This window comes from Sceloporus undulatus, chromosome 4 (genome assembly GCF_019175285.1).
Source record: "Sceloporus undulatus isolate JIND9_A2432 ecotype Alabama chromosome 4, SceUnd_v1.1, whole genome shotgun sequence".
Lineage (NCBI taxonomy): Eukaryota > Metazoa > Chordata > Lepidosauria > Squamata > Phrynosomatidae > Sceloporus > Sceloporus undulatus.
In genome coordinates, this window is record NC_056525.1 from 87,818,975 (window position 1) to 87,834,822 (window position 15,848).

General features: G+C 39.6%; 1 protein-coding gene across 8 annotated transcripts in view; it reads left to right on the forward strand.

The window, feature by feature from the left end:
• Nucleotides 1-15,848, forward strand: part of NFIA (nuclear factor I A) — a 599,011-nt gene that overhangs the window by 219,495 nt on the left and 363,668 nt on the right. The window lies entirely within an intron of this gene.

Genomic DNA, 15,848 nt, shown 5'->3' on the forward strand with positions numbered 1-15,848 from the left:
ACATCTTGAAAGTTTGCAATCATTATCTCATCTGGCAGGAACCATTGTGGGAGAAAGTAGGGATATAAATCCTTGAAATAAAAAATTAAAATAAATAAATATAGCTCCACTCCAAAGTTGTGTGAATGTACCTGTTTAAAAGTAACTACAGTCATCCCCCCCCCACATTTGTGAGGGTTAGGGCACATCTCCCAGGATAAAGTGAAAAAAATGCAAATATAAATAAATAAAAATAAAAATCATTAACACTATTTTCTCTTGAAACTTCTAGGTCCTCTAGTGTGACTCTAGGGTCAACTTCTAGGAGAATTACTCTGGAGGATCTTTAGATCTATAGTTTCCTAAAGAAGTGTTCTCTGTAGGAATCCGTAGGTCCTCCAATGTAACTCTGGCCAACTTCCATTGAAAGTTAACCATAGATTTGTACTGGAAGACCTAGAGATTCTTAGAGGTAGCATAATCAAATTGTTAAATCACAAAATCTGTGAAAGGGAAACCAGTAAATGGGGGTAGGATAACTGTATAATGTAATTCTGTATTAGCTACTTTCATACACCAATGCACAGGCATAACACATATGTAGCAATTTTCAGAGAACTATGTGAAAGCAATTTTTAAGCCTCACTTCCTGTTCAAGATGAAATATGGAACTATATTTAAAGTATTGATCCACAAAAAGGATATTCATTTTATTCATACTGTAAAAGTGTTTGTAATTGAGCCTGTGTTGGTAATTGAATCTAAACTTCTTAGAGCCTAAAGTTTTAGCTTTAAAACCACATTTAGCAATCAGAGTCTTTTAAAAAAATATTTTGTACTGTGATACAATAAATTTAAATCTCCTAAAAGGGAGAAGAAACATTATGTCTTTAAGCATAACTTATATAGCATTTAATATTCTAACAGAGGAATGCAGTTTAAGGACATTCTTTACTTGAACAAAAAAGAGAGGGAGAGAGGGGGGAAGATTTCATTACATTCAGCACAGTATGAGACTAAGTCAAAGTAGTTTTGCTAATTAAATTCAATTGCCATCCATTAGACCAATGGAATGAGATGAATCTACTATACAGCTGACACAGCACAGGTATGCAATTTGGCTAAATGGCTATTTCTAAACTGCAGCACACATTTCTTCACTTGTTCCTTTTTTTGAGAGAGAGAGAGAGCATGAGAATGAGAGAGAGAGAGAGAGAGAGTCAGTGAGTGAGTTAGATTTCTGCACACATTCTGCCCCGGCTTCCAAAAAAGAAAAAGGGGGAAAAAAAGAAGCTTGCTGAAGGGCAAAGATATCAGTTTAAATAATCAGTCCCTGAGGATTATATGAGAGCGGTGAATCAGCTTGAAAGTGTGTACAAATTTAAGCTTGAAAGGTGTGGAGTCAGTGAAAGAGAGTCATAGGGTTTCTGGTCCCATAGGCTGTTTCCCTTTTGATCATTAATTGGTAAATGTTTAATTTATACAAGAATCTGAACCAATCTGTAAACTTGCTGGAACTAAGTTCTATTGCATTCAACAACTGAGTGTGACTAGGTGAGTGTTTGCATAATGTAGAGGAATATGAATTTACAGTATATTCAAATAGTAGGCTGATGTTTTTGGCCTGATGTGCTATTTTAGGACATGGTGAATATCGAGATGAGGAGTTTCCTAACCTGTTGAAACGCTATGGATATCACTCAGCCATTGGCCAGGAAAATTCTGACAGCCAGTAAGCCTATAATGTTTCCAAGCACACAGATTTACACATCTTGCCAAGATGAAAATTGGCTAAAACCAAAGAGGATATTGGGGATTGACACTTCGGGAAGAAATAACAGGGTCGTATTTTGTATTGGTTTAAGAAATGTGATGATCTTTCGTACCGTTTCAGTTCCTGGAATCCATCGGTCTGATTTCATTGTGAATACTAATTGTCTGAAACATAGGGCAGTGGAAGAAAAGTCAACATAGCACTTAAGAAATACTTGACTCTTCCCTACTCTGAAGCTGGAGATTACAAAGCCAAAACGTGTGTTGTTGGCCCTGTCTCCTTGGAAAGTTGCTGAGTGAAAGACTCGTCAGTTGTACCCACAAAATATGAATGTGATTAAGAGTTATATTACATTTTCATGTTAGCTATTTTTAGAACTGGGCAATAGCTTCATAGCAAAAGTAATGCAATGCAGGGCTTTTCCAGATTGGCCTTATTTGCTGGATTTTGTCAACTGTTGTCACTTGTCCATTTATTCTGTGTCAGCATACTTCTTTCCAGTTTTTTGTGTTGCTTGTCAATGGATGTAACTATTTCTATGACATGTACTAGGAGTTCACTCAAGGATTTTTATTTATTTATTTAAAAGTTTGCTGAGCTTGAGTACTGTCATTTGAAGGACAAACTTTTTCAATTCTGAATTTAATTTTTCTTAAAGAGTTACAGTATAATAGTGCAAAAATGCTGTTTCACTAATGATCTGATGCCCTATAATGATCTGATGGGCTCTTCTAGACAGGGCAGATGTGTGAAGTGGTTGCTAAAGATTTTAAAAAGAAGAAAAATGGAAGACCAACCAGCATGGCTACACCCACATCATTCCCTGAGATATTACGTTGAAGTGTCCGAAAATACCTTGGAAGTGTTTTGTGCCTGTATTCATATATTGAAAAAAATGTGGGGATAGAAATTATAGCTGTTTCCAGGAACTGGAAAAAGAGTACAAGATGACAAAAAGATCATTGAATATATTACAGCATTAAATACATGCCATCTTTAGCAACCACTTCACACATCTGCCCTGTCTAGAAGAGCCCACAGCAGTTAAAGAGAAAGGAAAAACTAAAAAGTATTTATTTCAGGATAACCATTATTTTCAACATTTCTTTCTTTTTGATATTTTTCCTTTACTAAACTGGTTCTACTGTACCCCCCCCGCACCACCCCCCCCCCAAATTAATCTAATTCACAATTCACACACTTTTCTACCTATGGAGAGTTTTATAGCAAAAGAAAGAACACATTTTAAAAAAACCTTTTCTAGTTCGCAGTTTTACTGAACCAGTGTGCCACCTCTTTTTTCTGAATACTTGTACAAGTTTGAATGACACGAATAGCAGTGTTAGAGATGAAACGTAAGACTGAAATGCAAAGGGTGCAATTCTTGGGCTTTAAGACCATCAGAAAGGAGATTTTTTACATTCTCTTAAATACTGCTGCTATGATTAATTTAAAGGGTTACATTTTACAGAACAAGTGTATAGATGGTGGTTGTTAACCCATATTCACTGGCAGTTAAGGATGTGTACAGCACTTATCAAAACTTTCTGTAGCCTCTTTCATCTCATTAGCATCTCAATCTCTATTCAGTAGTTAATGTCCGTTACAGCAAGAGTGCTCCATTCTTGTTCTCAATAAGCCAGTTGTAAAATGTCAGATTGTCACTTACAGTATAAAAAAGCAAAAATGATGGTATTTGGAAAAAATGTTACACCTCATAAAAACAAATTGTAAAGACATGAAAGTGATCTTGCTATGTTTTACTTTTTAGGACATTTAGTACAGCTGCTTTAAATATCAGTTGTCTGGATTCCCACACTTTCCTACCAATGGAGAGGTTTACACAAGCATAATTTAAATTACAATTACCCTAATTAACATCTTATTTGCATAAATGCTTGAAAGCAAAGCAACAAAGCATTGCCTAAGAAGCTGTGCCCTGGTATTGAAATGTGTTTCTTCAACACAGTTTGGGAAAATAAGGGCAAGTGCATTTAATGTTTCAGATGCAATTTTAATATGAATTTATATATTTTATATTTTTATTTCAATTTGAGCATACCGTTTTCATTTATTAGCTGTTAAATTTGGTGGCCATTATTTCCCAAGAATTAATTACATGTAGAACTGTCATACTTGTTAAAAACTTTACTCAGAATTAAACTCATCACACTGATACTTGTTGTTAAAGCAGTCCATGATTTCTTTCCCTTTTGTGAATAAAAGACTATTTTAATTTCAGTCATTTTAAATAATTGAACCAGAACAGTCATGTAAGAAATCTGGAGAAGGTTTATTGTAAGATCCCTTGAATGCCATGGTGGTAAAGAGGTGGGATATAAATAAAATAAAATGATTGAAAAGATGTATTGGCTCAAAATTATATATTCATATTACTGTGGGGGTATAGTTCATTTTCGATTATCTAAATGTTTTCAGACTTTCAAAAGTTGTTGCAGATTTTCAAACCCACCTATCATGTATCCTTACTCAGAAAGGCTTTTCAAAAAGGCAAAGGATCAGAGAAGCTGGCTTGTAGAAATAAAATAGTTTGTCCTTTCTAGAGCCAAAACATTAATTTCTAGATGCCTGTTTAAATTTATCAGACTGAAATAGGATATTCTTGAGGAATACAATTAGAATTAAGTACAGATGAAAATGATGTATTGATAGTATATGAAATTTAGATCTGTGTTGGTTCCCATATATTTCAGTTTCAGCAAGCACAATTGATACAGCTGTGTTACTCTGTATACAAACTGATCATAAAAGATTTCAGAAGTGGAAAACCGCTCTTAGAAGTGTATACATTGTCTAGGATCTAATAACAGTTTAATTAGAAGAATCTAAAATCAATCATAGGGTTTCCTGCATGTCTTTATTTGATTCTAAACCACAACTTCTCATGCTTTATCTGCATGGGAAGAAGGAAAACAACAACCACCCACTTTAAGTTCCCTTATACCTAACAAGCAACCTTGCGCTGTAGAGATAAAGCAGTGACTTGTAGTGCCATATCTAATGTGGCATTCTAACAGACAGGGTAGATTAGCACTCTGTTACAGTGACTCATAGGATTAAGGCCTAAACAATGGCCTAATTCACACATGCAGGCATCTGTTTGAATGGCTGCTTGTGGCATAGCTCCACATGGGTATGGTACTTGTGTGAAGTGGTTCCCCATGTCATTCAGGCATTACAGACCCTCAGGGATTGCAAGGATGACATGGCTAAAACTGCCTGAACCATGTGGAGAGACACTTCACACAAATGACCCACTATGTGTCACAACTAGCCATAGCTTTGATGGATTCACATATGTGTGAACTGGGCCAAACACCAGCCCACTCAAGTCCAAAGACAAAGTCCTACAGCCATAGGAAAAAGCAAGCAGCTGAACAAATCATCGTCACCCCATCAGTTAAATGATTAATAAAACCATACTGTTCTCAATCATGTGTAGTTAGAATGTGAAGCTTATTTTCTTGCCCTCTGTAGTGATTAAATGCAGAGTGAATAGTGATTTCCCATCTGTTAGCTCTTCCTTAGACAATCTCTCTTTGGAAATGGTGATTCTAAAAAAATATTTTGTGATCAGTTCGTCCACCAGCTGATGAAATCAGTCCATTCCTTTGTGTTGAACATTCTCCTTAAGAGTATAGAATGGTGTGCATAAGGCACTTGCCATCTTACTTCCTCTCTGTTTCTGTATCTCCCACCCATATATAAGTGAAATATTGATTATTTTCCTAACTGATTGTAGTTTCTTTGTAATCACTGACCTGGTTAGCTTTAAAAACAAACAAAACCTCTTATTACCAAGGGACCTGGCCTGAATAATCATCTATATATACTCAAATATTCAAGAAACTGGCCTGAATAATCTATTATATATACTTGACTATAAGTTGACCTCATGTATAAATCAAGGGCAGGTTTGGGGGGCAAAATTATGTATTATGATATGATTTTTGATATGATAAGCTGAGGGTAAAACATAGGGGCATGTTCCTAGGGTTATAAAGGATGAAGGGAAGGAAATGGTGCCAAAGAACTTACAAAGTTCCAGCAAGCATAAATGTTTGTGCTCACCCTAAAATCTGAATGGGTAAGAAAGAAACTACTACTGTACCATCATTTTCCTGTCAGAAGTAAAGAGGATCAGTGCTTCTTTTAGGATAGACTAAGCTCTCTCCTTTTGCCTCTCTACTGAGAAAAGGGGATGGTTTCTTTTTTTTTCTTTTTTTAAAGAGTTAAAATACAGTACTTACATTGGTCCATTTAAGCTGACCAGCTTTTTTGGGTCACCTTTTTAACTAAAATTTCTGGGCATATCCATGCGTATGTACAGTAATCATATTTATTTTACTTTAAGACTGATCTGTTCCATTCTAGGTACTAAAATTGATGGATTAAGGATTGTGGCTCCCTTTCTCCCTCGCTCTGCACTCCTTCTGCCTCTCCTCCTTTCCCTGCTCTTAGGGAGGAGGAGGAAGAGGGCGGAGGGCGAGGTGGAGCCAGCTGTAGCCCTGCTGCAGCCCCTGGAGCCCTGTTGGAGTGCTCCTGGGGCTGCACCAGGCCTCCTAGATGGGCGCCGCCATTTTGTTTTTCAAAATGGCGATGCAGTCTAGAGTTACCTTTGCCATCCTGAGATCACGCAAGACTTCGGCCGCCATTTTGAAAAACAAAATGGCGCCCAGAGCGGCAGAAAAACGGGGCAATCGGCGGCAATTGGCGGCAGGACTGCGCAGGGGCCGGTGGGAAGGCCTTTGCAGGCCGGATCCGGCCCGCGGGCTGTAGGTTGCCTACCCCTGATGTACACTGATAATGGTGTTAGTGTTATAGTTAGTTTGGGCTACTATAGCACTAACCATTTAAGTCCTGTATCACCTTGTTGTGGTTAACTGCTTTACAGTCGACTTTGATCTTCGGCAACCTTATGAACGAGAGACCTCCAATCACCCTGTCCTCAACTGCTCAGCTCAGCTTTTGCAGATTCATGCCTTCTCTGATTGAATCTATCCATCTGGGATGGTATCTTCCTCTTTTCATATTGCCCACAACTTTACCAAGCATGATAGTCTTTTCTAGTGAGTCCATTCTTCTCATAATATAGCCATAGCACAAAAACCTCAGTCATATTTTGCTGCTAGGGAGAGTTCAGGCCTGATTTGTTACATCCATTTGTCCTTTTAGTAGTCCACTCTATTCTCAGAACACTTGTCCAGCACTTGTTACAACTTCATTATTTCATTTGTAATGAATTTGTAATCTACTTGAATAAAGTTCTACTGCAGTATAATAGCATAGCCCCAATTCACTAATTGATATGTAATAAAATTAAGCTACTGTTTGTGCCTGCACTTGGACAGTCATTTCTAAGGACCATAGGAGATCATTCATGTGCTTTGTATTTTAACTCAAATTTCAGTCATAAGCTTAATAAACCAAGCATTATAGTTAATTATAGATAATTGTGAAGTGGCTGAACAGTGAGGAAATAGTTTCATTTGTTATTTTACATTTAAATTTGTAATTTTTTCTCATAGGCTGCATATATTCAGAATCTTAGTTTGGAATGCTATTTTATTTTAGGTCAAATAACCTAAAGGCACCAGATCCTGTCTGAATTTTGAAGCTCAGCAGGGCCAACCTTGGTTAGTACTTGGATGCAAGACAGCCAATGAATACCAGGTGCTGTTCCTTGCCTTAACCCCCCCCCCCTCATGAAATTAATGGGGTCACAATAAGTTGCCAAGTGACTTGAAAGGGCCTGTGCGTGTGCACACCCACATACCACTATAGTCCACAGTGGGCAAAGTATGTGGTCCTGAGATTGCACATGGCAACTCAAGGCTATTTGTTGCAGCCGCTGACCTGTCTATACCCTCTCAGTCCAAAAGAAAGAGTAAATTGTCTCTTCAAGAAACTCCCAGGACTGGTAATTCAGGTGTACACAATAGGTTGCCATGTTCCACATTGTGCTATGTTATTTTTTTAACTTAAAAAAAAATAGAAGAGAGAACTTCCAACTACTTCTCCCCACCTCATTTCTTGGCAGTTTTGGCACTCATTGTGGCATGAAGCTAAGAAAATGTGCTGTTGGATCCACTGAATTAGCCCACCTATACTATAAACTGTGGCATTATTCACTTAGTAAAACTTATACAATCTGAATGGAAATGATACTACTGTTGATGCATACCCCCAGAAATAAATGTATATTTTTATCAGACTGGACCCTCATTTTCCATATCCATAATGGGTATACATAGGATTACAATCCAATCATAGAAGAAACCATGAGGGCCATCCAGTCGAATCCCCTGCCATGCAGGAATACACAAAGTGATCCCAACAGATGGCCATCCAGCCTGTGTTTAAAAACCTCCAAAGAAGGAAACTCCACCACACTCCAAGGCAGCATGTTCCACTGCCAAACAGCACTTACCACCAGGAATTTCTTCCTAATGTTTAGGTGGAATTTCTTTTCCTCTAGTTTGAATCCATTGCTCCATGTCCTGATTTCTGGAGCAGTAGAAAACAAGACAAGATGTTTCCACTGAAAAAGAAATTGCTAAAAGAAGAATTTTGATTAAACTCCCTAATTCTTTGAAGTAGCTATAAAAATGAACATATATGTCTTGTTCCTTTTAATGTTAATGGAATCAGTGTACCTACATGTCCCAGGTGCTTTTAAAACCAAGTGCTTATCATGGATTAATCTGATATGTGCATCTGATGGTCATTAAAACATCTGTTTTAAAATTTTTAGAAATCTCCCCACCTTATAATTAGGATATGAGCTTGCAACCAAGCAAGAAAACAAATGTCCAGATTGTCCAGTGTTGACTGAAATAAGCAAAGACGAGAACTTCTTTGAATTTGTTTGATTGTGAGTGTTGCTGTGCAGGAGGGCAACTCACAAATTCCCTGCACTTCTTGATCTTATGCAGTGTTATCATGTCTCACATACAGACTTTGCCAAAGAGATGGAGAAACTGTCTGTATATTGGGGCCTGCTTTTCTCCTAAGTGAGGAGAGGTATATTTGGGATGTGACATTGTTCTACATAAGGAAGAAACACAGGAAATGTCTGCATCCTGTCCTGCACAGCAAGGTAATACCTAAAACAGTTCTTTAGTCTGGGAATAAACATATTAAAAGGCAAATGAAGAAAGCAAAGCATGGTAATAAAACCACGTGATTGCAGTCTTAGAGTGATTTGGAGAAAGAGATTATAGAGAGGCAAATAGAGAGTGTAGAAATTATTAATGTTTACTAAAAAGATGTGGCTATATGTTTTGCTTCATCACATATCTGAGCCATAAACTAGTAAATATGTGTGGATAAAGAAAGTAAAGACACAGTCTGCTAGAGACCCAGCAATTCCTGTTTCCATCAACCGTTATGGAAACAGATGGAAGTCTGAACTGATCCTGTTGTATGTATATAAATAAATATTTAAAATTTGTGTTAGATAGAATATTTGCTATACATAATAGTGTTTGCATGTGTCTTCAGATATTTGGGTGCCACACCATCTTGTTTCTGACATAGCTAGATATACATGAATTTATATTTAAATAGAACCACCATTTTGACATGGTTGCCATATCCAGTTCCTTAAAGCTTGGTACTCTCTATGTTATGAAATTTTGCATATCATACCAATTATGCACATTTTCTTAATATGTAGATTAATTACATTAATTGGCACTTTGATTTTTCTATAGCTGTTTTTCAGCCTTGACACCATTTGTGTGGTGTCATACAAGCTTGCATGATGTATTTTGTAAATTTTTGGTTGGCCCAATAAAGGTACTGCTGTTTTGTGGAGTTTGGACATTATTGTATTTTACCATTTGTACAGTAAGCATTGGTGTGTTAAGATATTTCCCTTTGACAAGTTTGTCAAGTCACATGTACATCTCCGGTACTAATCCGAAGAGTCAGCATTGTCAAAGACAACTCTGTGATCATGTGGCCAGCATGACCACACAGAACACTGTTATCTTCCCACTGAAGTGGTACCTATTTATCTGCTGGCACATTCACAAGCTTTTCAACTGCTAGGTTGGCCGAAGCAGGGACTAGTGACAAGAGCTCACCTCATCACATGGTGCTTGGGCCTCAAACTGATGACTAGCCAATCTTGCAATCATCAGAGTCAGCGTTTTAACCACTGAGCCACCACGTCCTCTCCCTGTGAGAGACAGCATTCTGTAAAAGTGTTAGACTTGGAACACTGAGGCGGTCTGCCGCCGCCGCCAGTAGGTCCGCGGGGGAGCCGGAGCCTTCAGACGGCCCGACTCCCGCGCGGACCGAAAAAAGAAGCTTCAAAATGGAGCTTCTTTTACCGTCACGTTTGCGACGTAGCGAGGCGCCAGGGGCGCGCTCGCTACGTCACAAGCGGCGCGACACGTCTGGACGCTGTGCGTCCAGTACGTAAAGATGGCGGCGCCCATGTAGAAGGGGTGCCGCCATCTTGTACGGAAGGAGTCCGTACTAGGCCCAGGGGCGTCTATAAGAGACGCCCCTTTTTTAAAATGGGACGTCCGGAGGACATCCCAAATGCCGGTGCAGAAAGCACCTGAGTCATCTTCAAGTTCAAATTCATATGTATTAACAAACCTTAGAAGGGGCTCACTCACACTACCCAATTACATCACTGTTACTCCACTTTGTCATGGTTCCCTCCCATGGAATCTTGAGTTTGGCAATTCAGGAATTATCTTTTAGAATTCCCAACCAGAGTACTCCAATGCCCTTCCAAACTACAAACCCCAAGATTCCATAGAGCATTGTAGTTAAAGTGGAATAACAGGACTATGATTGTGTAATGTTCATGGGCCCAAGTCTCGTTTACATGGTTTTTGTGAAGATAAATGGTGGTAACCATATGTACATTGGTTATGAACATTGCTGGTGTAGTTCAGATGAGGAGAACAACAACAACAATATAGTTTTTTGTGGGTTTTTCGGGCTATGTGGCCATGTTCTAGCAGAGTTTCTTTTTGACATTTCACCAGCATCTGTGGCTGGCATCTTCAGAGAATGCTTTGCCTGGAAAAATTGGGTGTATATATACTGTGTGAGCCTGGGAATGCAGGAGTAATTTGCATGTGTATTGTTCTGTGTTGATGGCTGGTCTCAGCATGGGAGGCTAATGCAAACGAGGATTAATGTCTGCTAATTGGTGATCGCTATCTGCTGGGAAAGCCCCTGACTCTGAATGGTTTCTCATTTGCATTTATTGAGTCCTTATTTTGCTATTCCTCAGGACTGGTAGCCAAATTTTGTTCACTTTAAGGGTTTCTTCTTTCCTGTTGAAATTATCCAGATGTTTGTGGATCTCAATGGCTTCCCTGTGCATCCTGACTTGGTAGTGGTTGGCATGGTCCAGAACTTCAGTGTTTTCAAGTCAGGATGCACAGGGAAGCCTGTAATGGGCCTTAGTACAATTTACAATCAGTACGTACAACAATAAAATACTAACACTGAATTTACGAAGAATTCCTATTCGTTCGCTAAAAATTACAATTCATCCATTAGCCAACAATCAGAGTCAAGGAAGAGCAGTTGTCATAACCTTTTTATATGAAATTCACTGGATAAGCCCGCTGGAAGAGATCCATTTTGAGTGCCTCCTTAAAGGCCTGTAAGCTAGTAATGAGACAGATCTCTTCCGGTAGGTCATTCCATAATCTTGGGGACGCAGCAGTGAATGCCTTATGTGAAGTTGTCATTAGCCTGGTATTATAATATTCTGGTAAGAACTTCCCAGATGCCAACACCTTGTATTGCACTCGGAAGCTAATTGGCAGCCAGTGAAGAGATTTCAGTATTGGTCAAACCTAGATGTTCCGGTGACCAATCTGGCTGCTGCATTTTGAACCAATTGAAGCTTCCGAATTTGGTACAAGGGTAGCCCCAAGTAGAGCACATTGCAGAAATCTAACAGAGATTACCAGTGCAAGTACTACTGCTTCAAGTTCCTTTCAATCCAGGTAGGGATGCAGTTGGCATATCAACCAAAGCTGATACCAAGCACTCCTGGCCATCACATCTATTTGGGATTGGCTGTCACATCAATTGTAAGGACGGATCTAGGAGTACTCCCAAACTGCAAACCTCGTCCTTTAGGGGAAGTGTGACCCCCATCCAGGACTAGGAGAGAAATCCCTAGTCACTGCAACAATCAGGGACATAGAGAAATAAATTTGGGTGTCATCAGCGTACTGATGACACCGCACCCCATGTCTCCGGATGATCTCTCCCAGCGGCTTCATGTAAATGTTGAAAAGCATGGGGGACAGAATGGCACCTTGAGGGATGCCAGATGTCAGCTCTCTCTTGGAAGAGCAGCTGTGCCCCAGCATCACCATCTGAAATCTGCCCGAGAGGTAGGAATGGAACCACTGGAGCACAGTGCCCCCAATACCTAACTCCCTCAGTCATTCCAGAAGGATACCATGGTCTTATGGTATCGAATGCCGCTGAGATGTTCAAGAACACCAGCAGGGTCACACTTCCCCTGTCGATGATTAAAGTAATAATGATTAAAGTAATTTTTCACTTTTAAGAGTATCTAGTTGTATCATTTTATTTTATGTTTACCATCAGCTTTTTTAAACTGATGGCAAAAAAAAAAAAATCTTACATATTTATGAGAACACCATAGGTGGTACATCTGATTCATAGGGGGGAAAGGCAAAATAAAGTAAGAGAAAGACAGTAATCACAGGGGGAATCATAGAATCATAGAGTTGGAAGAGACCACAAGGGCCAACCCCCCTGCCATGCAGGAACACAGGATCAAAGCCCCCCCCGACTGATGGCCATCCAGCCTCTGTTTAAAAACCTCCAAAGTAGGAAACTCCACTACACTCCAAGGGAGTGTGTTTCACTGTCAAATAGCTCTTACTGTCAGGAAGTTCTTCCTAATGTTGAGGTGGAATCCAGCCATTTGATGAAGAGGACCATAATCCATTAATACATCCTGCAGACTCTATTATTAAATCTAGTAAAGTAACTATAGTACCTCAGCAGCAGAATGCCAGGACCAGGGAATCCCCCTCCCCCCATTAGTATGCTGCTTCAACATATTGTAGTACTCTATTTTCACCACACCTTACTTTATCATTACCAGGCCTTTGTCTCCCAGGGCTCTGTCTCCTGCTTGATCATCTAGTGCTACTGCTATTTCCTCTGCCTTGCTGCTCTTCCTGTTGCCTTTCCAACATCCCCTGCCCCTTCATCTCATGCCCTTTCCATTTCTCACTGGCTCACTTGCATGGTTGTGGATGCTGTTGTTCCTTGCTGTCATGCTCACTTCCTGCTCATACTGCCTGCTTGTACAGCAGTGGTGGTAGAAGCTGCTTCTTGTAGTACACCCGCCTGCTCCTCTTGCTCACTTGTACAACAGTAAGAGCTCCTGCTGCTCCTCCTTTCTGCAGTGGCTACCTGTCCCCTCTTTATCTCCCTTCTGCCACTTGCATGGCATCTGGTACTCTTCCTTACAAGCATTTACTGCCCAGAGCTGTCAGGAATAGAATAATGCTTTTAAAGGATAAGGTGATGCTACCATCCAAGGAGGGGCAGCAACATCACTTAGCCTCAGGCATCCTCAGGCAGTAAACATGTTTAGGCCACTGCTATCCACATAAGTTTATTGCAAAGCCCCCCAAATATTATACACTATAAGATATCACAAAGCTATCATATTTGCATAACAAGCTAATACAGGTGTCTCTCTTGAAAGTTTCAAAGGTGTTCCTTTGTGTATTTCAAAGCAAATAACATTCCCATGTGGTAGATCTCAGTATACCTCAATTCAAGCATAATATGCTTCTTGAACGTAAGCTGAATTGCATCTCTGCCACCTCTAAAATGGAAGGCCACATTTTGCCCATTTGTGAGTTGAAAAGAATCATGGAATCATAGAACTGGAAGAGACCACAAAGGCCATCCAGTCCAATGCCCTGCTATGCAGGAACCCTCAATCAAAGCATCCCCGATAGATGGCCATCCAGACTTTGTTTAAAGACTTTCAAGGAGGGAGACTCCACCACTCTCTGAGGGAGTGTGTTCCACTGTCAAACAGCCCTTACTCTCAGGAAGTGCCTCCTAATGTTTAGGTGGAATCTCTTTTCCTGTAGCTTGTTGGTACACTAGTTTGACAAGGGGCAGCTTGCTTTTTCTAGTTTGTTCCCATTCAACAAACCAGAAAAGCGAAGCAGTTTGCTCCCAAACAACCGTGGAGCAAAGTTCCATGGTTTGTTTACTTATTCCTGATGCAAGTGGGAGCAACTGAATGGTGTGCACCAGCAGTGCCTGCAGATCCCTAGCTTATTGGGTCATGCAAACACACCCTGTATGTGCTGCGTTTTGGCACCACAAAGTGAATCCTATGACCCAATGACTTAAGCAATCTAAAATGTTTTACTGTGGTGTGTTCCTTCTTTATTCAATTTCCAGTTAATCAAACTTGATGTAGAAATTCATAGTTTACAAGCAGACCTAAATACTCAGATTGGTTCCTCTGGATTGCAGTACAAATTACTGGTACTTTTCCACTAGGGTTTATAATTAATTACTGGTTAATAAACGTAGTGGGTTTTGCTGTTTAGCAGAATGAAGTACATACACAACATGGAAAAACATTAGTAAGTAAAGTGAAACAGTGGTGTTTTGGAGATAAATTCTGTTTGTCCTTTAGAAGCAATTGTAAAGAAACACAACTTACGATCATATTAATCAAATAAGTTGCCACTGCACTGCATCTTTGGCATGAGTAGCACTGCATTTGTTAATTTAAGTAATTACTATAACTGATATATCACTTTCTGATACTTAATTAATTACAAGTTTAAAAAAAGCACCCTGCATTCAGCCAAAACACCAAGGAACAAACTTCAATATCCTGACTCATAGTGCTTTATCAGAAGCATTACAATTTTTTTAGACCTGATTATGCATGAAAATATCTTTACACAGGAACATTTTTATTACCTCATTTCGTTTTAGAGAGCTCTGCTTGTAAGTGTTTATAGTGGTGCATAATAACTGGAGTTACAAATACCTCAAGAATGGAAGTTAGTTGTAAATTTGACATATCTAGTATTCCCAGAAGTGATCCCTGTCATCATGCACCCATTTAATTTCTCCTGGCTCCCAATATTTGTTGACTAACTCTTAAAACCATGAGAAGTCCATATATTGAAGTCCCTAGTAATAAATTTATTTTGACACTTGCTCTCCACAATTCTTATGGCAGAGATTCTAGGAGGACAGACTGAAGAAGGGTATTTTATTTTTTAAATTCTTCCCTAATTGATATGTTACAGTTCAAGCCTGTTTTTATTTCAGTCTGTCCAAGGCTGGCTTCCGACTAAGGGAGAAAAGCAAATAGTTTACCTTACCATATTTAAATTCCATAGCACCCCAAGCCATTTATGTTAGTTTAGTAAGGGAGAAAGAGTACCTCTCAAGCATCTCTCCCCATTTTTAGCAGTAAAAACACAATGTTAACCAAGGCCCCATACAATCCGGAAGTTGCGCCAAAGCTGCTCTCCAGTCCTTATGACTGGATTGTGGCTTTGGTGTGGCTTCTGGCCTCTTAGGACACATGCACCATTTAAACAGCATACCTCCAAAGTGACCCGAAGCAGCTTTATTTTGGCCTGTCTGTATGGGGCCCAAATTATAGCTAACAAGTGAACAGTGAAGAAAGGAGGGAAATTAACTCATTTGAGATGTGGTGCTGGAGAAGATTGCTGAGGATACTGTGGACAGCCACAAAGACAAACAGATTAAGCTTGAAATCTCCCTGTAGGGGAAGATCATCAAACTGAGGCTGTCATACTTTGGCCACATCATGAGGAGGCATGACTCATTTAAAAAGACAATAATGCTAGTAAAGGCAGAGGTGACCAAAAGAGAGGAAGACTGCATGCAGATGGTTAAACACAGTCAGGTAGGCTATGGGGCCTGAGTCTACAGGACCTAAACAGAGAAGTGGAGGATGGAGAGGCTAGGAGATATCTCATCCATGGGGATACCATGAGTTGGGATTGACTCAAGGGCAGTTAAC